This window comes from Pseudorasbora parva, chromosome 21, assembly GCF_024679245.1.
Source record: "Pseudorasbora parva isolate DD20220531a chromosome 21, ASM2467924v1, whole genome shotgun sequence".
NCBI classification, from domain to species: domain Eukaryota; kingdom Metazoa; phylum Chordata; class Actinopteri; order Cypriniformes; family Gobionidae; genus Pseudorasbora; species Pseudorasbora parva.
Genome location: NC_090192.1, coordinates 11,304,037 through 11,320,690, shown reverse-complemented (window position 1 = coordinate 11,320,690; position 16,654 = coordinate 11,304,037). Strand labels below are relative to the sequence as shown.

Sequence of the window (16,654 nt, the reverse complement as noted above, 5' to 3'; positions counted from 1 at the left end):
ATTTCCTGCTACACAGTTTTGCAGCACACTTAAGGTGTATTGCCCTCTTTAAAATCAATGCTGGCAGTGGTGGGATTCGAACCCACGCCCCCGAAGAGACTGGAGCCTAAATCCAGCGCCTTAGACCCCTCGGCCACACTACCCCACTGCTGTTTCTTTCGGGGGCCTTTTTCTGCCCATTTTTCTAGAATAGGAGAAAATGTTGGGTGCGGACCTTCATTGTGAGGCCCTGAAGCCTGTCGAGTAAGGCTCAGGAAAGCAAAAGTGGCTGGTTTTGGAAGAGACTGGGAGCATGCAGTGTCACTTCTCCAGTCGTCTTGCTCAGGCATAGCAGCCACAAGAGCCTTCCAAAAGTGTTCCTTGGCAGCAGTGGGATTCGAACCCATGCCCCGAAGAGACTGGAGCCTTAATCCAGCGCCTTAGACCGCTCGGCCACGCTACCATGCAAGAGTGCCTTCCCTGGGCCATTTTCGCCTTCTTATTTTAATTTAATGTCGCACTTGGCCACAAGTCAGTCAGTTGACATTCCACGTGCCTTGGAGGAGCTCCTCCACAGATTAAAAGACCTCATAAATGCAGGGGTACGCAGATACACTCCTGGAGGCCTCCCTATCTGCAGATTGCAATTCCATCTCTAATCAAACACACCTGAATCATCTAATCAAAGCCATTGGGCCTTACTCCAAAATGGCAGCTAGCTGTGCTGAAGTTAAACTCAAAATCGTGAGGTAGTTGTCAATTTTCCAAAAAATCTTGAGTCAAATCGGCTGCTTCTATGATTAAAGACCATGTTATTATTAGATTCCAACTCATTTTTAAACTGAAATTACTACAATTGTAATTTTTGGTTGTCCCTGATTCAACAGGGTGCAGATTTCCTGCTACACAGTTTTGCAGCACACTTAAGGTGTATTGCCCTCTTTAAAATCAATGCTGGCAGTGGTGGGATTCGAACCCACGCCCCCGAAGAGACTGGAGCCTAAATCCAGCGCCTTAGACCCCTCGGCCACACTACCCCACTGCTGTTTCTTTCGGGGGCCTTTTTCTTCCCATTTTTCTAGAATAGGAGAAACTGTTGGGTGCGGACCTTCATTGTGAGGCCCTGAAGCCTGTCGAGTAAGGCTCAGGAAAGCAAAAGTGGCTGGTTTTGGAAGAGACTGGGAGCATGCAGTGTCACTTCTCCAGTCGTCTTGCTCAGGCATAGCAGCCACAAGAGCCTTCCAAAAGTGTTCCTTGGCAGCGGTGAGATTCGAACCCACGCCCCCGAAGACACTGGAGCCTTAATCCAGCGCCTTAGACCGCTCGGCCACGCTACCATGCGAGAGTGCCTTCCCTGGGCCATTTTCGCCTTCTTATTTTAATTTAATGTCGCACTTGGCCACAAGTCAGTCAGTTGACATTCCATGTGCCTTGGAGGAGCTCCTCCACAGATTAAAAGACCTCATAAATGCAGGGGTACGCAGTTACACTCCTGGAGGCCTCCCTATCTGCAGATTGCAATTCCATCTCTAATCAAACACACCTGAATCATCTAATCAAAGCCATTGGGCCTTACTCCAAAATGGCAGCTAGCTGTGCTGAAGTTAAACTCAAAATCGTGAGGTAGTTGTCAATTTTCCAAAAAATCTTGAGTCAAATCGGCTGCTTCTATGATTAAAGACTATGTTATTATTAGATTCCAACTCATTTTTAAACTGAAATTACTACAATTGTAATTTTTGGTTGTCCCTGATTCAACAGGGTGCAGATTTCCTGCTACACAGTTTTGCAGCACACTTAAGGTGTATTGCCCTCTTTAAAATCAATGCTGGCAGTGGTGGGATTCGAACCCACGCCCCCGAAGAGACTGGAGCCTAAATCCAGCGCCTTAGACCCCTCGGCCACACTACCCCACTGCTGTTTCTTTCGGGGGCCTTTTTCTTCCCATTTTTCTAGAATAGGAGAAACTGTTGGGTGCGGACCTTCATTGTGAGGCCCTGAAGCCTGTCGAGTAAGGCTCAGGAAAGCAAAAGTGGCTGGTTTTGGAAGAGACTGGGAGCATGCAGTGTCACTTCTCCAGTCGTCTTGCTCAGGCATAGCAGCCACAAGAGCCTTCCAAAAGTGTTCCTTGGCAGCGGTGAGATTCGAACCCACGCCCCCGAAGACACTGGAGCCTTAATCCAGCGCCTTAGACCGCTCGGCCACGCTACCATGCGAGAGTGCCTTCCCTGGGCCATTTTCGCCTTCTTATTTTAATTTAATGTCGCACTTGGCCACAAGTCAGTCAGTTGACATTCCATGTGCCTTGGAGGAGCTCCTCCACAGATTAAAAGACCTCATAAATGCAGGGGTACGCAGTTACACTCCTGGAGGCCTCCCTATCTGCAGATTGCAATTCCATCTCTAATCAAACACACCTGAATCATCTAATCAAAGCCATTGGGCCTTACTCCAAAATGGCAGCTAGCTGTGCTGAAGTTAAACTCAAAATCGTGAGGTAGTTGTCAATTTTCCAAAAAATCTTGAGTCAAATCGGCTGCTTCTATGATTAAAGACTATGTTATTATTAGATTCCAACTCATTTTTAAACTGAAATTACTACAATTGTAATTTTTGGTTGTCCCTGATTCAACAGGGTGCAGATTTCCTGCTACACAGTTTTGCAGCACACTTAAGGTGTATTGCCCTCTTTAAAATCAATGCTGGCAGTGGTGGGATTCGAACCCACGCCCCCGAAGAGACTGGAGCCTAAATCCAGCGCCTTAGACCCCTCGGCCACACTACCCCACTGCTGTTTCTTTCGGGGGCCTTTTTCTGCCCATTTTTCTAGAATAGGAGAAAATGTTGGGTGCGGACCTTCATTGTGAGGCCCTGAAGCCTGTCGAGTAAGGCTCAGGAAAGCAAAAGTGGCTGGTTTTGGAAGAGACTGGGAGCATGCAGTGTCACTTCTCCAGTCGTCTTGCTCAGGCATAGCAGCCACAAGAGCCTTCCAAAAGTGTTCCTTGGCAGCGGTGGGATTCGAACCCACGCCCCCGAAGACACTGGAGCCTTAATCCAGCGCCTTAGACCGCTCGGCCACGCTACCATGCGAGAGTGCCTTCCCTGGGCCATTTTCGCCTTCTTATTTTAATTTAATGTCGCACTTGGCCACAAGTCAGTCAGTTGACATTCCATGTGCCTTGGAGGAGCTCCTCCACAGATTAAAAGACCTCATAAATGCAGGGGTACGCAGTTACACTCCTGGAGGCCTCCCTATCTGCAGATTGCAATTCCATCTCTAATCAAACACACCTGAATCATCTAATCAAAGCCATTGGGCCTTACTCCAAAATGGCAGCTAGCTGTGCTGAAGTTAAACTCAAAATCGTGAGGTAGTTGTCAATTTTCCAAAAAATCTTGAGTCAAATCGGCTGCTTCTATGATTAAAGACTATGTTATTATTAGATTCCAACTCATTTTTAAACTGAAATTACTACAATTGTAATTTTTGGTTGTCCCTGATTCAACAGGGTGCAGATTTCCTGCTACACAGTTTTGCAGCACACTTAAGGTGTATTGCCCTCTTTAAAATCAATGCTGGCAGTGGTGGGATTCGAACCCACGCCCCCGAAGAGACTGGAGCCTAAATCCAGCGCCTTAGACCCCTCGGCCACACTACCCCACTGCTGTTTCTTTCGGGGGCCTTTTTCTGCCCATTTTTCTAGAATAGGAGAAAATGTTGGGTGCGGACCTTCATTGTGAGGCCCTGAAGCCTGTCGAGTAAGGCTCAGGAAAGCAAAAGTGGCTGGTTTTGGAAGAGACTGGGAGCATGCAGTGTCACTTCTCCAGTCGTCTTGCTCAGGCATAGCAGCCACAAGAGCCTTCCAAAAGTGTTCCTTGGCAGCGGTGGGATTCGAACCCACGCCCCCGAAGAGACTGGAGCCTTAATCCAGCGCCTTAGACCGCTCGGCCACGCTACCATGCGAGAGTGCCTTCCCTGGGCCATTTTCGCCTTCTTATTTTAATTTAATGTCGCACTTGGCCACAAGTCAGTCAGTTGACATTCCATGTGCCTTGGAGGAGCTCCTCCACAGATTAAAAGACCTCATAAATGCAAGGGTACGCAGTTACACTCCTGGAGGCCTCCCTATCTGCAGATTGCAATTCCATCTCTAATCAAACACACCTGAATAATCTAATCAAAGCCATTGGGCCTTACTCCAAAATAGCAGCTAGCTGTGCTGAAGATAAACTCAAAATCGTGAGGTAGTTGTCAATTTTCCAAAAAATCTTGAGTCAAATCGGCTGCTTCTATGATTAAAGACTATGTTATTATTAGATTCCAAATCATTTTTAAACTGAAATTACTACAATTGTAATTTTTGGTTGTCCCTGATTCAACAGGGTGCAGATTTCCTGCTAGACAGTTTTGCAACACTTAAGGTGCATTGCCCTCTTTAAAATCAATGCTGGCAGTGGTGGGATTCGAACCCACGCCCCCGAAGAGACTGGAGCCTAAATCCAGCGCCTTAGACCCCTCGGCCACACTACCCCACTGCTGTTTCTTTCGGGGGCCTTTTTCTGCCCATTTTTCTAGAATAGGAGAAAATGTTGGGTGTGGACCTTCATTGTGAGGCCCTGAAGCCTGTCGAGTAAGGCTCAGGAAAGCAAAAGTGGCTGGTTTTGGAAGAGACTGGGAGCATGCAGTGTCACTTCTCCAGTCGTCTTGCTCAGGCATAGCAGCCACAAGAGCCTTCCAAAAGTGTTCCTTGGCAGCGGTGGGATTCGAACCCACGCCCCCGAAGAGACTGGAGCCTTAATCCAGCGCCTTAGACCGCTCGGCCACGCTACCATGCGAGAGTGCCTTCCCTGGGCCATTTTTGCATTCTTATTTTAATTTAATGTCGCACTTGGCCACAAGTCAGTCAGTTGACATTCCATGTGCCTTGGAGGAGCTCCTCCACAGATTAAAAGACCTCATAAATGCAGGGGTACGCAGTTACACTCCTGGAGGCCTCCCTATCTGCAGATTGCAATTCCATCTCTAATCAAACACACCTGAATCATCTAATCAAAGCCATTGGGCCTTACTCCAAAATGGCAGCTAGCTGTGCTGAAGTTAAACTCAAAATCGTGAGGTAGTTGTCAATTTTCCAAAAAATCTTGAGTCAAATCGGCTGCTTCTATGATTAAAGACTATGTTATTATTAGATTCCAAATCATTTTTAAACTGAAATTACTACAATTGTAATTTTTGGTTGTCCCTGATTCAACAGGGTGCAGATTTCCTGCTAGACAGTTTTGCAGCACACTTAAGGTGTATTGCCCTCTTTAAAATCAATGCTGGCAGTGGTGGGATTCGAACCCACGCCCCCGAAGAGACTGGAGCCTAAATCCAGCGCCTTAGACCCCTCGGCCACACTACCCCACTGCTGTTTCTTTCGGGGGCCTTTTTCTTCCCATTTTTCTAGAATAGGAGAAACTGTTGGGTGCGGACCTTCATTGTGAGGCCCTGAAGCCTGTCGAGTAAGGCTCAGGAAAGCAAAAGTGGCTGGTTTTGGAAGAGACTGGGAGCATGCAGTGTCACTTCTCCAGTCGTCTTGCTCAGGCATAGCAGCCACAAGAGCCTTCCAAAAGTGTTCCTTGGCAGCGGTGGGATTTGAACCCACGCCCCCGAAGAGACTGGAGCCTTAATCCAGCGCCTTAGACCGCTCGGCCACGCTACCATGCGAGAGTGCCTTCCCTGGGCCATTTTCGCCTTCTTGTTTTCATTTAATGTCACACTTGGCCACAAGTCAGTCAGTTGACATTCCATGTGCCTTGGAGGAGCTCCTCCACAGATTAAAAGACCTCATAAATGCAGGGGTACGCAGTTACACTCCTGGAGGCCTCCCTATCTGCAGATTGCAATTCCATCTCTAATCAAACACACCTGAATCATCTAATCAAAGCCATTGGGCCTTACTCCAAAATGGCAGCTAGCTGTGCTGAAGTTAAACTCAAAATCGTGAGGTAGTTGTCAATTTTCCAAAAAATCTTGAGTCAAATCGGCTGCTTCTATGATTAAAGACTATGTTATTATTAGATTCCAACTCATTTTTAAACTGAAATTACTACAATTGTAATTTTTGGTTGTCCCTGATTCAACAGGGTGCAGATTTCCTGCTACACAGTTTTGCAGCACACTTAAGGTGTATTGCCCTCTTTAAAATCAATGCTGGCAGTGGTGGGATTCGAACCCACGCCCCCGAAGAGACTGGAGCCTAAATCCAGCGCCTTAGACCCCTCGGCCACACTACCCCACTGCTGTTTCTTTCGGGGGCCTTTTTCTGCCCATTTTTCTAGAATAGGAGAAAATGTTGGGTGCGGACCTTCATTGTGAGGCCCTGAAGCCTGTCGAGTAAGGCTCAGGAAAGCAAAAGTGGCTGGTTTTGGAAGAGACTGGGAGCATGCAGTGTGACTTCTCCAGTCGTCTTGCTCAGGCATAGCAGCCACAAGAGCCTTCCAAGAGTGTTCCTTGGCAGCGGTGGGATTCGAACCCACGCCCCCGAAGAGACTGGAGCCTTAATCCAGCGCCTTAGACCGCTCGGCCACGCTACCATGCGAGAGTGCCTTCCCTGGGCCATTTTCGCATTCTTATTTTAATTTAATGTCGCACTTGGCCACAAGTCAGTCAGTTGACATTCCATGTGCCTTGGAGGAGCTCCTCCACAGATTAAAAGACCTCATAAATGCAGGGGTACGCAGTTACACTCCTGGAGGCCTCCCTATCTGCAGATTGCAATTCCATCTCTAATCAAACACACCTGAATCATCTAATCAAAGCCATTGGGCCTTACTCCAAAATGGCAGCTAGCTGTGCTGAAGTTAAACTCAAAATCGTGAGGTAGTTGTCAATTTTCCAAAAAATCTTGAGTCAAATCGGCTGCTTCTATGATTAAAGACCATGTTATTATTAGATTCCAACTCATTTTTAAACTGAAATTACTACAATTGTAATTTTTGGTTGTCCCTGATTCAACAGGGTGCAGATTTCCTGCTACACAGTTTTGCAGCACACTTAAGGTGTATTGCCCTCTTTAAAATCAATGCTGGCAGTGGTGGGATTCGAACCCACGCCCCCGAAGAGACTGGAGCCTAAATCCAGCGCCTTAGACCCCTCGGCCACACTACCCCACTGCTGTTTCTTTCGGGGGCCTTTTTCTTCCCATTTTTCTAGAATAGGAGAAACTGTTGGGTGCGGACCTTCATTGTGAGGCCCTGAAGCCTGTCGAGTAAGGCTCAGGAAAGCAAAAGTGGCTGGTTTTGGAAGAGACTGGGAGCATGCAGTGTCACTTCTCCAGTCGTCTTGCTCAGGCATAGCAGCCACAAGAGCCTTCCAAAAGTGTTCCTTGGCAGCGGTGAGATTCGAACCCACGCCCCCGAAGACACTGGAGCCTTAATCCAGCGCCTTAGAACGCTCGGCCACGCTACCATGCGAGAGTGCCTTCCCTGGGCCATTTTCGCCTTCTTATTTTAATTTAATGTCGCACTTGGCCACAAGTCAGTCAGTTGACATTCCATGTGCCTTGGAGGAGCTCCTCCACAGATTAAAAGACCTCATAAATGCAGGGGTACGCAGTTACACTCCTGGAGGCCTCCCTATCTGCAGATTGCAATTCCATCTCTAATCAAACACACCTGAATCATCTAATCAAAGCCATTGGGCCTTACTCCAAAATGGCAGCTAGCTGTGCTGAAGTTAAACTCAAAATCGTGAGGTAGTTGTCAATTTTCCAAAAAATCTTGAGTCAAATCGGCTGCTTCTATGATTAAAGACTATGTTATTATTAGATTCCAACTCATTTTTAAACTGAAATTACTACAATTGTAATTTTTGGTTGTCCCTGATTCAACAGGGTGCAGATTTCCTGCTACACAGTTTTGCAGCACACTTAAGGTGTATTGCCCTCTTTAAAATCAATGCTGGCAGTGGTGGGATTCGAACCCACGCCCCCGAAGAGACTGGAGCCTAAATCCAGCGCCTTAGACCCCTCGGCCACACTACCCCACTGCTGTTTCTTTCGGGGGCCTTTTTCTGCCCATTTTTCTAGAATAGGAGAAAATGTTGGGTGCGGACCTTCATTGTGAGGCCCTGAAGCCTGTCGAGTAAGGCTCAGGAAAGCAAAAGTGGCTGGTTTTGGAAGAGACTGGGAGCATGCAGTGTCACTTCTCCAGTCGTCTTGCTCAGGCATAGCAGCCACAAGAGCCTTCCAAAAGTGTTCCTTGGCAGCGGTGGGATTCGAACCCACGCCCCCGAAGACACTGGAGCCTTAATCCAGCGCCTTAGACCGCTCGGCCACGCTACCATGCGAGAGTGCCTTCCCTGGGCCATTTTCGCCTTCTTATTTTAATTTAATGTCGCACTTGGCCACAAGTCAGTCAGTTGACATTCCATGTGCCTTGGAGGAGCTCCTCCACAGATTAAAAGACCTCATAAATGCAGGGGTACGCAGTTACACTCCTGGAGGCCTCCCTATCTGCAGATTGCAATTCCATCTCTAATCAAACACACCTGAATCATCTAATCAAAGCCATTGGGCCTTACTCCAAAATGGCAGCTAGCTGTGCTGAAGTTAAACTCAAAATCGTGAGGTAGTTGTCAATTTTCCAAAAAATCTTGAGTCAAATCGGCTGCTTCTATGATTAAAGACTATGTTATTATTAGATTCCAAATCATTTTTAAACTGAAATTACTACAATTGTAATTTTTGGTTGTCCCTGATTCAACAGGGTGCAGATTTCCTGCTAGACAGTTTTGCAGCACACTTAAGGTGTATTGCCCTCTTTAAAATCAATGCTGGCAGTGGTGGGATTCGAACCCACGCCCCCGAAGAGACTGGAGCCTAAATCCAGCGCCTTAGACCCCTCGGCCACACTACCCCACTGCTGTTTCTTTCGGGGGCCTTTTTCTTCCCATTTTTCTAGAATAGGAGAAACTGTTGGGTGCGGACCTTCATTGTGAGGCCCTGAAGCCTGTCGAGTAAGGCTCAGGAAAGCAAAAGTGGCTGGTTTTGGAAGAGACTGGGAGCATGCAGTGTCACTTCTCCAGTCGTCTTGCTCAGGCATAGCAGCCACAAGAGCCTTCCAAAAGTGTTCCTTGGCAGCGGTGGGATTTGAACCCACGCCCCCGAAGAGACTGGAGCCTTAATCCAGCGCCTTAGACCGCTCGGCCACGCTACCATGCGAGAGTGCCTTCCCTGGGCCATTTTCGCCTTCTTGTTTTCATTTAATGTCACACTTGGCCACAAGTCAGTCAGTTGACATTCCATGTGCCTTGGAGGAGCTCCTCCACAGATTAAAAGACCTCATAAATGCAGGGGTACGCAGTTACACTCCTGGAGGCCTCCCTATCTGCAGATTGCAATTCCATCTCTAATCAAACACACCTGAATCATCTAATCAAAGCCATTGGGCCTTACTCCAAAATGGCAGCTAGCTGTGCTGAAGTTAAACTCAAAATCGTGAGGTAGTTGTCAATTTTCCAAAAAATCTTGAGTCAAATCGGCTGCTTCTATGATTAAAGACTATGTTATTATTAGATTCCAACTCATTTTTAAACTGAAATTACTACAATTGTAATTTTTGGTTGTCCCTGATTCAACAGGGTGCAGATTTCCTGCTACACAGTTTTGCAGCACACTTAAGGTGTATTGCCCTCTTTAAAATCAATGCTGGCAGTGGTGGGATTCGAACCCACGCCCCCGAAGAGACTGGAGCCTAAATCCAGCGCCTTAGACCCCTCGGCCACACTACCCCACTGCTGTTTCTTTCGGGGGCCTTTTTCTGCCCATTTTTCTAGAATAGGAGAAAATGTTGGGTGCGGACCTTCATTGTGAGGCCCTGAAGCCTGTCGAGTAAGGCTCAGGAAAGCAAAAGTGGCTGGTTTTGGAAGAGACTGGGAGCATGCAGTGTGACTTCTCCAGTCGTCTTGCTCAGGCATAGCAGCCACAAGAGCCTTCCAAGAGTGTTCCTTGGCAGCGGTGGGATTCGAACCCACGCCCCCGAAGAGACTGGAGCCTTAATCCAGCGCCTTAGACCGCTCGGCCACGCTACCATGCGAGAGTGCCTTCCCTGGGCCATTTTCGCATTCTTATTTTAATTTAATGTCGCACTTGGCCACAAGTCAGTCAGTTGACATTCCATGTGCCTTGGAGGAGCTCCTCCACAGATTAAAAGACCTCATAAATGCAGGGGTACGCAGTTACACTCCTGGAGGCCTCCCTATCTGCAGATTGCAATTCCATCTCTAATCAAACACACCTGAATCATCTAATCAAAGCCATTGGGCCTTACTCCAAAATGGCAGCTAGCTGTGCTGAAGTTAAACTCAAAATCGTGAGGTAGTTGTCAATTTTCCAAAAAATCTTGAGTCAAATCGGCTGCTTCTATGATTAAAGACCATGTTATTATTAGATTCCAACTCATTTTTAAACTGAAATTACTACAATTGTAATTTTTGGTTGTCCCTGATTCAACAGGGTGCAGATTTCCTGCTACACAGTTTTGCAGCACACTTAAGGTGTATTGCCCTCTTTAAAATCAATGCTGGCAGTGGTGGGATTCGAACCCACGCCCCCGAAGAGACTGGAGCCTAAATCCAGCGCCTTAGACCCCTCGGCCACACTACCCCACTGCTGTTTCTTTCGGGGGCCTTTTTCTTCCCATTTTTCTAGAATAGGAGAAACTGTTGGGTGCGGACCTTCATTGTGAGGCCCTGAAGCCTGTCGAGTAAGGCTCAGGAAAGCAAAAGTGGCTGGTTTTGGAAGAGACTGGGAGCATGCAGTGTCACTTCTCCAGTCGTCTTGCTCAGGCATAGCAGCCACAAGAGCCTTCCAAAAGTGTTCCTTGGCAGCGGTGAGATTCGAACCCACGCCCCCGAAGACACTGGAGCCTTAATCCAGCGCCTTAGAACGCTCGGCCACGCTACCATGCGAGAGTGCCTTCCCTGGGCCATTTTCGCCTTCTTATTTTAATTTAATGTCGCACTTGGCCACAAGTCAGTCAGTTGACATTCCATGTGCCTTGGAGGAGCTCCTCCACAGATTAAAAGACCTCATAAATGCAGGGGTACGCAGTTACACTCCTGGAGGCCTCCCTATCTGCAGATTGCAATTCCATCTCTAATCAAACACACCTGAATCATCTAATCAAAGCCATTGGGCCTTACTCCAAAATGGCAGCTAGCTGTGCTGAAGTTAAACTCAAAATCGTGAGGTAGTTGTCAATTTTCCAAAAAATCTTGAGTCAAATCGGCTGCTTCTATGATTAAAGACTATGTTATTATTAGATTCCAACTCATTTTTAAACTGAAATTACTACAATTGTAATTTTTGGTTGTCCCTGATTCAACAGGGTGCAGATTTCCTGCTACACAGTTTTGCAGCACACTTAAGGTGTATTGCCCTCTTTAAAATCAATGCTGGCAGTGGTGGGATTCGAACCCACGCCCCCGAAGAGACTGGAGCCTAAATCCAGCGCCTTAGACCCCTCGGCCACACTACCCCACTGCTGTTTCTTTCGGGGGCCTTTTTCTGCCCATTTTTCTAGAATAGGAGAAAATGTTGGGTGCGGACCTTCATTGTGAGGCCCTGAAGCCTGTCGAGTAAGGCTCAGGAAAGCAAAAGTGGCTGGTTTTGGAAGAGACTGGGAGCATGCAGTGTCACTTCTCCAGTCGTCTTGCTCAGGCATAGCAGCCACAAGAGCCTTCCAAAAGTGTTCCTTGGCAGCGGTGGGATTCGAACCCACGCCCCCGAAGAGACTGGAGCCTTAATCCAGCGCCTTAGACCGCTCGGCCACGCTACCATGCGAGAGTGCCTTCCCTGGGCCATTTTCGCCTTCTTATTTTAATTTAATGTCGCACTTGGCCACAAGTCAGTCAGTTGACATTCCATGTGCCTTGGAGGAGCTCCTCCACAGATTAAAAGACCTCATAAATGCAAGGGTACGCAGTTACACTCCTGGAGGCCTCCCTATCTGCAGATTGCAATTCCATCTCTAATCAAACACACCTGAATAATCTAATCAAAGCCATTGGGCCTTACTCCAAAATAGCAGCTAGCTGTGCTGAAGATAAACTCAAAATCGTGAGGTAGTTGTCAATTTTCCAAAAAATCTTGAGTCAAATCGGCTGCTTCTATGATTAAAGACTATGTTATTATTAGATTCCAAATCATTTTTAAACTGAAATTACTACAATTGTAATTTTTGGTTGTCCCTGATTCAACAGGGTGCAGATTTCCTGCTAGACAGTTTTGCAGCACACTTAAGGTGCATTGCCCTCTTTAAAATCAATGCTGGCAGTGGTGGGATTCGAACCCACGCCCCCGAAGAGACTGGAGCCTAAATCCAGCGCCTTAGACCCCTCGGCCACACTACCCCACTGCTGTTTCTTTCGGGGGCCTTTTTCTGCCCATTTTTCTAGAATAGGAGAAAATGTTGGGTGCGGACCTTCATTGTGAGGCCCTGAAGCCTGTCGAGTAAGGCTCAGGAAAGCAAAAGTGGCTGGTTTTGGAAGAGACTGGGAGCATGCAGTGTCACTTCTCCAGTCGTCATGCTCAGGCATAGCAGCCACAAGAGCCTTCCAAAAGTATTGCTTGGCAGCGGTGGGATTACAAACCCACGCCCCCGAAGAGACTGGAGCCTTAATCCAGCGCCTTAGACCGCTCGGCCACGCTACCATGCGAGAGTGCCTTCCCTGGGTCATTTTCGCCTTCTTATTTTAATTTAATGTCGCACTTGGCCACAAGTCAGTCAGTTGACATTCCACGTGCCTTGGAGGAGCTCCTCCACAGATTAAAAGACCTCATAAATGCAGGGGTATGCAGTTACACTCCTGGAGGCCTCCCTATCTGCAGATTGCAATTCCATCTCTAATCAAACACACCTGAATCATCTAATCAAAGCCATTGGGCCTTACTCCAAAATGGCAGCTAGCTGTGCTGAAGTTAAACTCAAAATCGTGAGGTAGTTGTCAATTTTCCGAAAAATCTTGAGTCAAATCGGCTGCTTCTATGATTAAAGACCATGTTATTATTAGATTCCAACTCATTTTTAAACTGAAATTACTACAATTGTAATTTTTGGTTGTCCCTGATTCAACAGGGTGCAGATTTCCTGCTACACAGTTTTGCAGCACACTTAAGGTGTATTGCCCTCTTTAAATTCAATGCTGGCAGTGGTGGGATTCGAACCCACGCCCCCGAAGAGACTGGAGCCTAAATCCAGCGCCTTAGACCCCTCGGCCACACTACCCCACTGCTGTTTCTTTCGGGGGCCTTTTTCTGCCCATTTTTCTAGAATAGGAGAAAATGTTGGGTGCGGACCTTCATTGTGAGGCCCTGAAGCCTGTCGAGTAAGGCTCAGGAAAGCAAAAGTGGCTGGTTTTGGAAGAGACTGGGAGCATGCAGTGTCACTTCTCCAGTCGTCTTGCTCAGGCATAGCAGCCACAAGAGCCTTCCAAAAGTGTTCCTTGGCAGCGGTGGGATTCGAACCCACGCCCCCGAAGAGACTGGAGCCTTAATCCAGCGCCTTAGACCACTCGGCCACGCTACCATGCGAGAGTGCCTTCCCTGGGCCATTTTCGCCTTCTTATTTTAATTTAATGTCGCACTTGGCCACAAGTCAGTCAGTTGACATTCCACGTGCCTTGGAGGAGCTCCTCCACAGATTAAAAGACCTCATAAATGCAGGGGTATGCAGTTACACTCCTGGAGGCCTCCCTATCTGCAGATTGCAATTCCATCTCTAATCAAACACACCTGAATCATCTAATCAAAGCCATTGGGCCTTACTCCAAAATGGCAGCTAGCTGTGCTGAAGTTAAACTCAAGATCGTGAGGTAGTTGTCAATTTTTCAAAAAATCTTGAGTCAAATCGGCTGCTTCTATGATTAAAGACTATGTTATTATTAGATTCCAATTCATTTTTAAACTGAAATTACTACAATTGTAATTTTTGGTTGTCCCTGATTCAACAGGGTGCAGATTTCCTGCTACACAGTTTTGCAGCACACTTAAGGTGTATTGCCCTCTTTAAAATCAATGCTGGCAGTGGTGGGATTCGAACCCACGCCCCCGAAGAGACTGGAGCCTAAATCCAGCGCCTTAGACCCCTCGGCCACACTACCCCACTGCTGTTTCTTTCGGGGGCCTTTTTCTGCCCATTTTTCTAGAATAGGAGAAAATGTTGGGTGCGGACCTTCATTGTGAGGCCCTGAAGCCTGTCGAGTAAGGCTCAGGAAAGCAAAAGTGGCTGGTTTTGGAAGAGACTGGGAGCATGCAGTGTCACTTCTCCAGTCGTCTTGCTCAGGCATAGCAGCCACAAGAGCCTTCCAAAAGTGTTCCTTGGCAGCAGTGGGATTCGAACCCACGCCCCCGAAGAGACTGGAGCCTTAATCCAGCGCCTTAGACCGCTCGGCCACGCTACCATGCAAGAGTGCCTTCCCTGGGCCATTTTCGCCTTCTTATTTTAATTTAATGTCGCACTTGGCCACAAGTCAGTCAGTTGACATTCCACGTGCCTTGGAGGAGCTCCTCCACAGATTAAAAGACCTCATAAATGCAGGGGTACGCAGATACACTCCTGGAGGCCTCCCTATCTGCAGATTGCAATTCCATCTCTAATCAAACACACCTGAATCATCTAATCAAAGCCATTGGTCCTTACTCCAAAATGGCAGCTAGCTGTGCTGAAGTTAAACTCAAAATCGTGAGGTAGTTGTCAATTTTCCAAAAAATCTTGAGTCAAATCGGCTGCTTCTATGATTAAAGACCATGTTATTATTAGATTCCAACTCATTTTTAAACTGAAATTACTACAATTGTAATTTTTGGTTGTCCCTGATTCAACAGGGTGCAGATTTCCTGCTACACAGTTTTGCAGCACACTTAAGGTGTATTGCCCTCTTTAAAATCAATGCGTGCAGTGGTGGGATTCGAACCCACGCCCCCGAAGAGACTGGAGCCTAAATCCAGCGCCTTAGACCCCTCGGCCACACTACCCCACTGCTGTTTCTTTCGGGGGCCTTTTTCTGCCCATTTTTCTAGAATAGGAGAAAATGTTGGGTGCGGACCTTCATTGTGAGGCCCTGAAGCCTGTCGAGTAAGGCTCAGGAAAGCAAAAGTGGCTGGTTTTGGAAGAGACTGGGAGCATGCAGTGTCACTTCTCCAGTCGTCTTGCTCAGGCATAGCAGCCACAAGAGCCTTCCAAAAGTGTTCCTTGGCAGCGGTGGGATTCGAACCCACGCCCCCGAAGAGACTGGAGCCTTAATCCAGCGCCTTAGACCGCTCTGCCACGCTACCATGCGAGAGTGCCTTCCCTGGGCCATTTTCGCTTTCTTATTTTAATTTAATGTTACACTTGGCCACAAGTCAGTCAGTTGACATTCCACGTGCCTTGGAGGAGCTCCTCCACAGATTAAAAGACCTCATAAATGCAGGGGTATGCAGTTACACTCCTGGAGGCCTCCCTATCTGCAGATTGCAATTCCATCTCTAATCAAACACACCTGAATCATCTAATCAAAGCCATTGGTCCTTACTCCAAAATGGCAGCTAGCTGTGCTGAAGTTAAACTCAAAATCGTGAGGTAGTTGTCAATTTTCCAAAAAATCTTGAGTCAAATCGGCTGCTTCTATGATTAAAGACCATGTTATTATTAGATTCCAACTCATTTTTAAACTGAAATTACTACAATTGTAATTTTTGGTTGTCCCTGATTCAACAGGGTGCAGATTTCCTGCTACACAGTTTTGCAGCACACTTAAGGTGTATTGCCCTCTTTAAAATCAATGCTGGCAGTGGTGGGATTCGAACCCACGCCCCCGAAGAGACTGGAGCCTAAATCCAGCGCCTTAGACCCCTCGGCCACACTACCCCACTGCTGTTTCTTTCGGGGGCCTTTTTCTGCCCATTTTTCTAGAATAGGAGAAAATGTTGGGTGCGGACCTTCATTGTGAGGCCCTGAAGCCTGTCGAGTAAGGCTCAGGAAAGCAAAAGTGGCTGGTTTTGGAAGAGACTGGGAGCATGCAGTGTCACTTCTCCAGTCGTCTTGCTCAGGCATAGCAGCCACAAGAGCCTTCCAAAAGTGTTCCTTGGCAGCGGTGGGATTCAAACCCACGCCCCCGAAGAGACTGGAGCCTTAATCCAGCGCCTTAGACCGCTCGGCCACGCTACCATGCGAGAGTGCCTTCCCTGGGCCATTTTCGCCTTCTTATTTTAATTTAATGTCGCACTTGGCCACAAGTCAGTCAGTTGACATTCCACGTGCCTTGGAGGAGCTCCTCCACAGATTAAAAGACCTCATAAATGCAGGGGTATGCAGTTACACTCCTGGAGGCCTCCCTATCTGCAGATTGCAATTCCATCTCTAATCAAACACACCTGAATCATCTAATCAAAGCCATTGGGCCTTACTCCAAAATGGCAGCTAGCTGTGCTGAAGTTAAACTCAAAATCGTGAGGTAGTTGTCAATTTTCCAAAAAATCTTGAGTCAAATCGGCTGCTTCTATGATTAAAGACTATGTTATTATTAGATTCCAATTCATTTTTAAACTGAAATTACTACAATTGTAATTTTTGGTTGTCCCTGATTCAACAGGGTGCAGATTTCCTGCTACACAGTTTTGCAGCACACTTAAGGTGTATTGCCCTCTTT

General features: G+C 47.3%; 34 non-coding genes across 34 annotated transcripts; all 34 read right to left on the bottom strand.

Moving 5' to 3' along the window:
• Positions 1 to 61: 61 nt before the first annotated feature.
• On the bottom strand, positions 62 to 143 carry trnal-uag (transfer RNA leucine (anticodon UAG)). The gene has a single exon. It is a non-coding gene; the product is annotated as a tRNA-Leu (tRNA).
• A 791-nt stretch (positions 144 to 934) lies between these two features.
• trnal-uag (transfer RNA leucine (anticodon UAG)) lies at positions 935 to 1,016 on the bottom strand. The gene has a single exon. It is a non-coding gene; the product is annotated as a tRNA-Leu (tRNA).
• A 218-nt stretch (positions 1,017 to 1,234) lies between these two features.
• trnal-aag (transfer RNA leucine (anticodon AAG)) lies at positions 1,235 to 1,316 on the bottom strand. The gene has a single exon. It is a non-coding gene; the product is annotated as a tRNA-Leu (tRNA).
• A 492-nt stretch (positions 1,317 to 1,808) lies between these two features.
• On the bottom strand, positions 1,809 to 1,890 carry trnal-uag (transfer RNA leucine (anticodon UAG)). The gene has a single exon. It is a non-coding gene; the product is annotated as a tRNA-Leu (tRNA).
• Positions 1,891 to 2,108: 218 nt separating this feature from the next.
• trnal-aag (transfer RNA leucine (anticodon AAG)) lies at positions 2,109 to 2,190 on the bottom strand. Its single transcript has one exon. It is a non-coding gene; the product is annotated as a tRNA-Leu (tRNA).
• A 492-nt stretch (positions 2,191 to 2,682) lies between these two features.
• Positions 2,683 to 2,764, bottom strand: trnal-uag (transfer RNA leucine (anticodon UAG)). The gene has a single exon. It is a non-coding gene; the product is annotated as a tRNA-Leu (tRNA).
• Positions 2,765 to 2,982: 218 nt separating this feature from the next.
• Positions 2,983 to 3,064, bottom strand: trnal-aag (transfer RNA leucine (anticodon AAG)). The gene has a single exon. It is a non-coding gene; the product is annotated as a tRNA-Leu (tRNA).
• Positions 3,065 to 3,556: 492 nt separating this feature from the next.
• On the bottom strand, positions 3,557 to 3,638 carry trnal-uag (transfer RNA leucine (anticodon UAG)). The gene has a single exon. It is a non-coding gene; the product is annotated as a tRNA-Leu (tRNA).
• Positions 3,639 to 3,856: 218 nt separating this feature from the next.
• Positions 3,857 to 3,938, bottom strand: trnal-aag (transfer RNA leucine (anticodon AAG)). Its single transcript has one exon. It is a non-coding gene; the product is annotated as a tRNA-Leu (tRNA).
• A 490-nt stretch (positions 3,939 to 4,428) lies between these two features.
• On the bottom strand, positions 4,429 to 4,510 carry trnal-uag (transfer RNA leucine (anticodon UAG)). The gene has a single exon. It is a non-coding gene; the product is annotated as a tRNA-Leu (tRNA).
• Positions 4,511 to 4,728: 218 nt separating this feature from the next.
• Positions 4,729 to 4,810, bottom strand: trnal-aag (transfer RNA leucine (anticodon AAG)). The gene has a single exon. It is a non-coding gene; the product is annotated as a tRNA-Leu (tRNA).
• A 492-nt stretch (positions 4,811 to 5,302) lies between these two features.
• On the bottom strand, positions 5,303 to 5,384 carry trnal-uag (transfer RNA leucine (anticodon UAG)). Its single transcript has one exon. It is a non-coding gene; the product is annotated as a tRNA-Leu (tRNA).
• Positions 5,385 to 5,602: 218 nt separating this feature from the next.
• trnal-aag (transfer RNA leucine (anticodon AAG)) lies at positions 5,603 to 5,684 on the bottom strand. Its single transcript has one exon. It is a non-coding gene; the product is annotated as a tRNA-Leu (tRNA).
• A 492-nt stretch (positions 5,685 to 6,176) lies between these two features.
• trnal-uag (transfer RNA leucine (anticodon UAG)) lies at positions 6,177 to 6,258 on the bottom strand. The gene has a single exon. It is a non-coding gene; the product is annotated as a tRNA-Leu (tRNA).
• Positions 6,259 to 6,476: 218 nt separating this feature from the next.
• Positions 6,477 to 6,558, bottom strand: trnal-aag (transfer RNA leucine (anticodon AAG)). Its single transcript has one exon. It is a non-coding gene; the product is annotated as a tRNA-Leu (tRNA).
• Positions 6,559 to 7,050: 492 nt separating this feature from the next.
• Positions 7,051 to 7,132, bottom strand: trnal-uag (transfer RNA leucine (anticodon UAG)). Its single transcript has one exon. It is a non-coding gene; the product is annotated as a tRNA-Leu (tRNA).
• Positions 7,133 to 7,924: 792 nt separating this feature from the next.
• On the bottom strand, positions 7,925 to 8,006 carry trnal-uag (transfer RNA leucine (anticodon UAG)). The gene has a single exon. It is a non-coding gene; the product is annotated as a tRNA-Leu (tRNA).
• A 218-nt stretch (positions 8,007 to 8,224) lies between these two features.
• On the bottom strand, positions 8,225 to 8,306 carry trnal-aag (transfer RNA leucine (anticodon AAG)). The gene has a single exon. It is a non-coding gene; the product is annotated as a tRNA-Leu (tRNA).
• Positions 8,307 to 8,798: 492 nt separating this feature from the next.
• trnal-uag (transfer RNA leucine (anticodon UAG)) lies at positions 8,799 to 8,880 on the bottom strand. The gene has a single exon. It is a non-coding gene; the product is annotated as a tRNA-Leu (tRNA).
• Positions 8,881 to 9,098: 218 nt separating this feature from the next.
• trnal-aag (transfer RNA leucine (anticodon AAG)) lies at positions 9,099 to 9,180 on the bottom strand. The gene has a single exon. It is a non-coding gene; the product is annotated as a tRNA-Leu (tRNA).
• Positions 9,181 to 9,672: 492 nt separating this feature from the next.
• Positions 9,673 to 9,754, bottom strand: trnal-uag (transfer RNA leucine (anticodon UAG)). Its single transcript has one exon. It is a non-coding gene; the product is annotated as a tRNA-Leu (tRNA).
• A 218-nt stretch (positions 9,755 to 9,972) lies between these two features.
• Positions 9,973 to 10,054, bottom strand: trnal-aag (transfer RNA leucine (anticodon AAG)). The gene has a single exon. It is a non-coding gene; the product is annotated as a tRNA-Leu (tRNA).
• Positions 10,055 to 10,546: 492 nt separating this feature from the next.
• trnal-uag (transfer RNA leucine (anticodon UAG)) lies at positions 10,547 to 10,628 on the bottom strand. Its single transcript has one exon. It is a non-coding gene; the product is annotated as a tRNA-Leu (tRNA).
• Positions 10,629 to 11,420: 792 nt separating this feature from the next.
• trnal-uag (transfer RNA leucine (anticodon UAG)) lies at positions 11,421 to 11,502 on the bottom strand. Its single transcript has one exon. It is a non-coding gene; the product is annotated as a tRNA-Leu (tRNA).
• A 218-nt stretch (positions 11,503 to 11,720) lies between these two features.
• On the bottom strand, positions 11,721 to 11,802 carry trnal-aag (transfer RNA leucine (anticodon AAG)). Its single transcript has one exon. It is a non-coding gene; the product is annotated as a tRNA-Leu (tRNA).
• A 492-nt stretch (positions 11,803 to 12,294) lies between these two features.
• On the bottom strand, positions 12,295 to 12,376 carry trnal-uag (transfer RNA leucine (anticodon UAG)). The gene has a single exon. It is a non-coding gene; the product is annotated as a tRNA-Leu (tRNA).
• Positions 12,377 to 13,169: 793 nt separating this feature from the next.
• On the bottom strand, positions 13,170 to 13,251 carry trnal-uag (transfer RNA leucine (anticodon UAG)). The gene has a single exon. It is a non-coding gene; the product is annotated as a tRNA-Leu (tRNA).
• Positions 13,252 to 13,469: 218 nt separating this feature from the next.
• trnal-aag (transfer RNA leucine (anticodon AAG)) lies at positions 13,470 to 13,551 on the bottom strand. The gene has a single exon. It is a non-coding gene; the product is annotated as a tRNA-Leu (tRNA).
• A 492-nt stretch (positions 13,552 to 14,043) lies between these two features.
• trnal-uag (transfer RNA leucine (anticodon UAG)) lies at positions 14,044 to 14,125 on the bottom strand. The gene has a single exon. It is a non-coding gene; the product is annotated as a tRNA-Leu (tRNA).
• A 218-nt stretch (positions 14,126 to 14,343) lies between these two features.
• trnal-aag (transfer RNA leucine (anticodon AAG)) lies at positions 14,344 to 14,425 on the bottom strand. The gene has a single exon. It is a non-coding gene; the product is annotated as a tRNA-Leu (tRNA).
• Positions 14,426 to 14,916: 491 nt separating this feature from the next.
• On the bottom strand, positions 14,917 to 14,999 carry trnal-uag (transfer RNA leucine (anticodon UAG)). Its single transcript has one exon. It is a non-coding gene; the product is annotated as a tRNA-Leu (tRNA).
• A 218-nt stretch (positions 15,000 to 15,217) lies between these two features.
• trnal-aag (transfer RNA leucine (anticodon AAG)) lies at positions 15,218 to 15,299 on the bottom strand. The gene has a single exon. It is a non-coding gene; the product is annotated as a tRNA-Leu (tRNA).
• Positions 15,300 to 15,791: 492 nt separating this feature from the next.
• Positions 15,792 to 15,873, bottom strand: trnal-uag (transfer RNA leucine (anticodon UAG)). Its single transcript has one exon. It is a non-coding gene; the product is annotated as a tRNA-Leu (tRNA).
• A 218-nt stretch (positions 15,874 to 16,091) lies between these two features.
• trnal-aag (transfer RNA leucine (anticodon AAG)) lies at positions 16,092 to 16,173 on the bottom strand. Its single transcript has one exon. It is a non-coding gene; the product is annotated as a tRNA-Leu (tRNA).
• Positions 16,174 to 16,654: the final 481 nt, after the last annotated feature.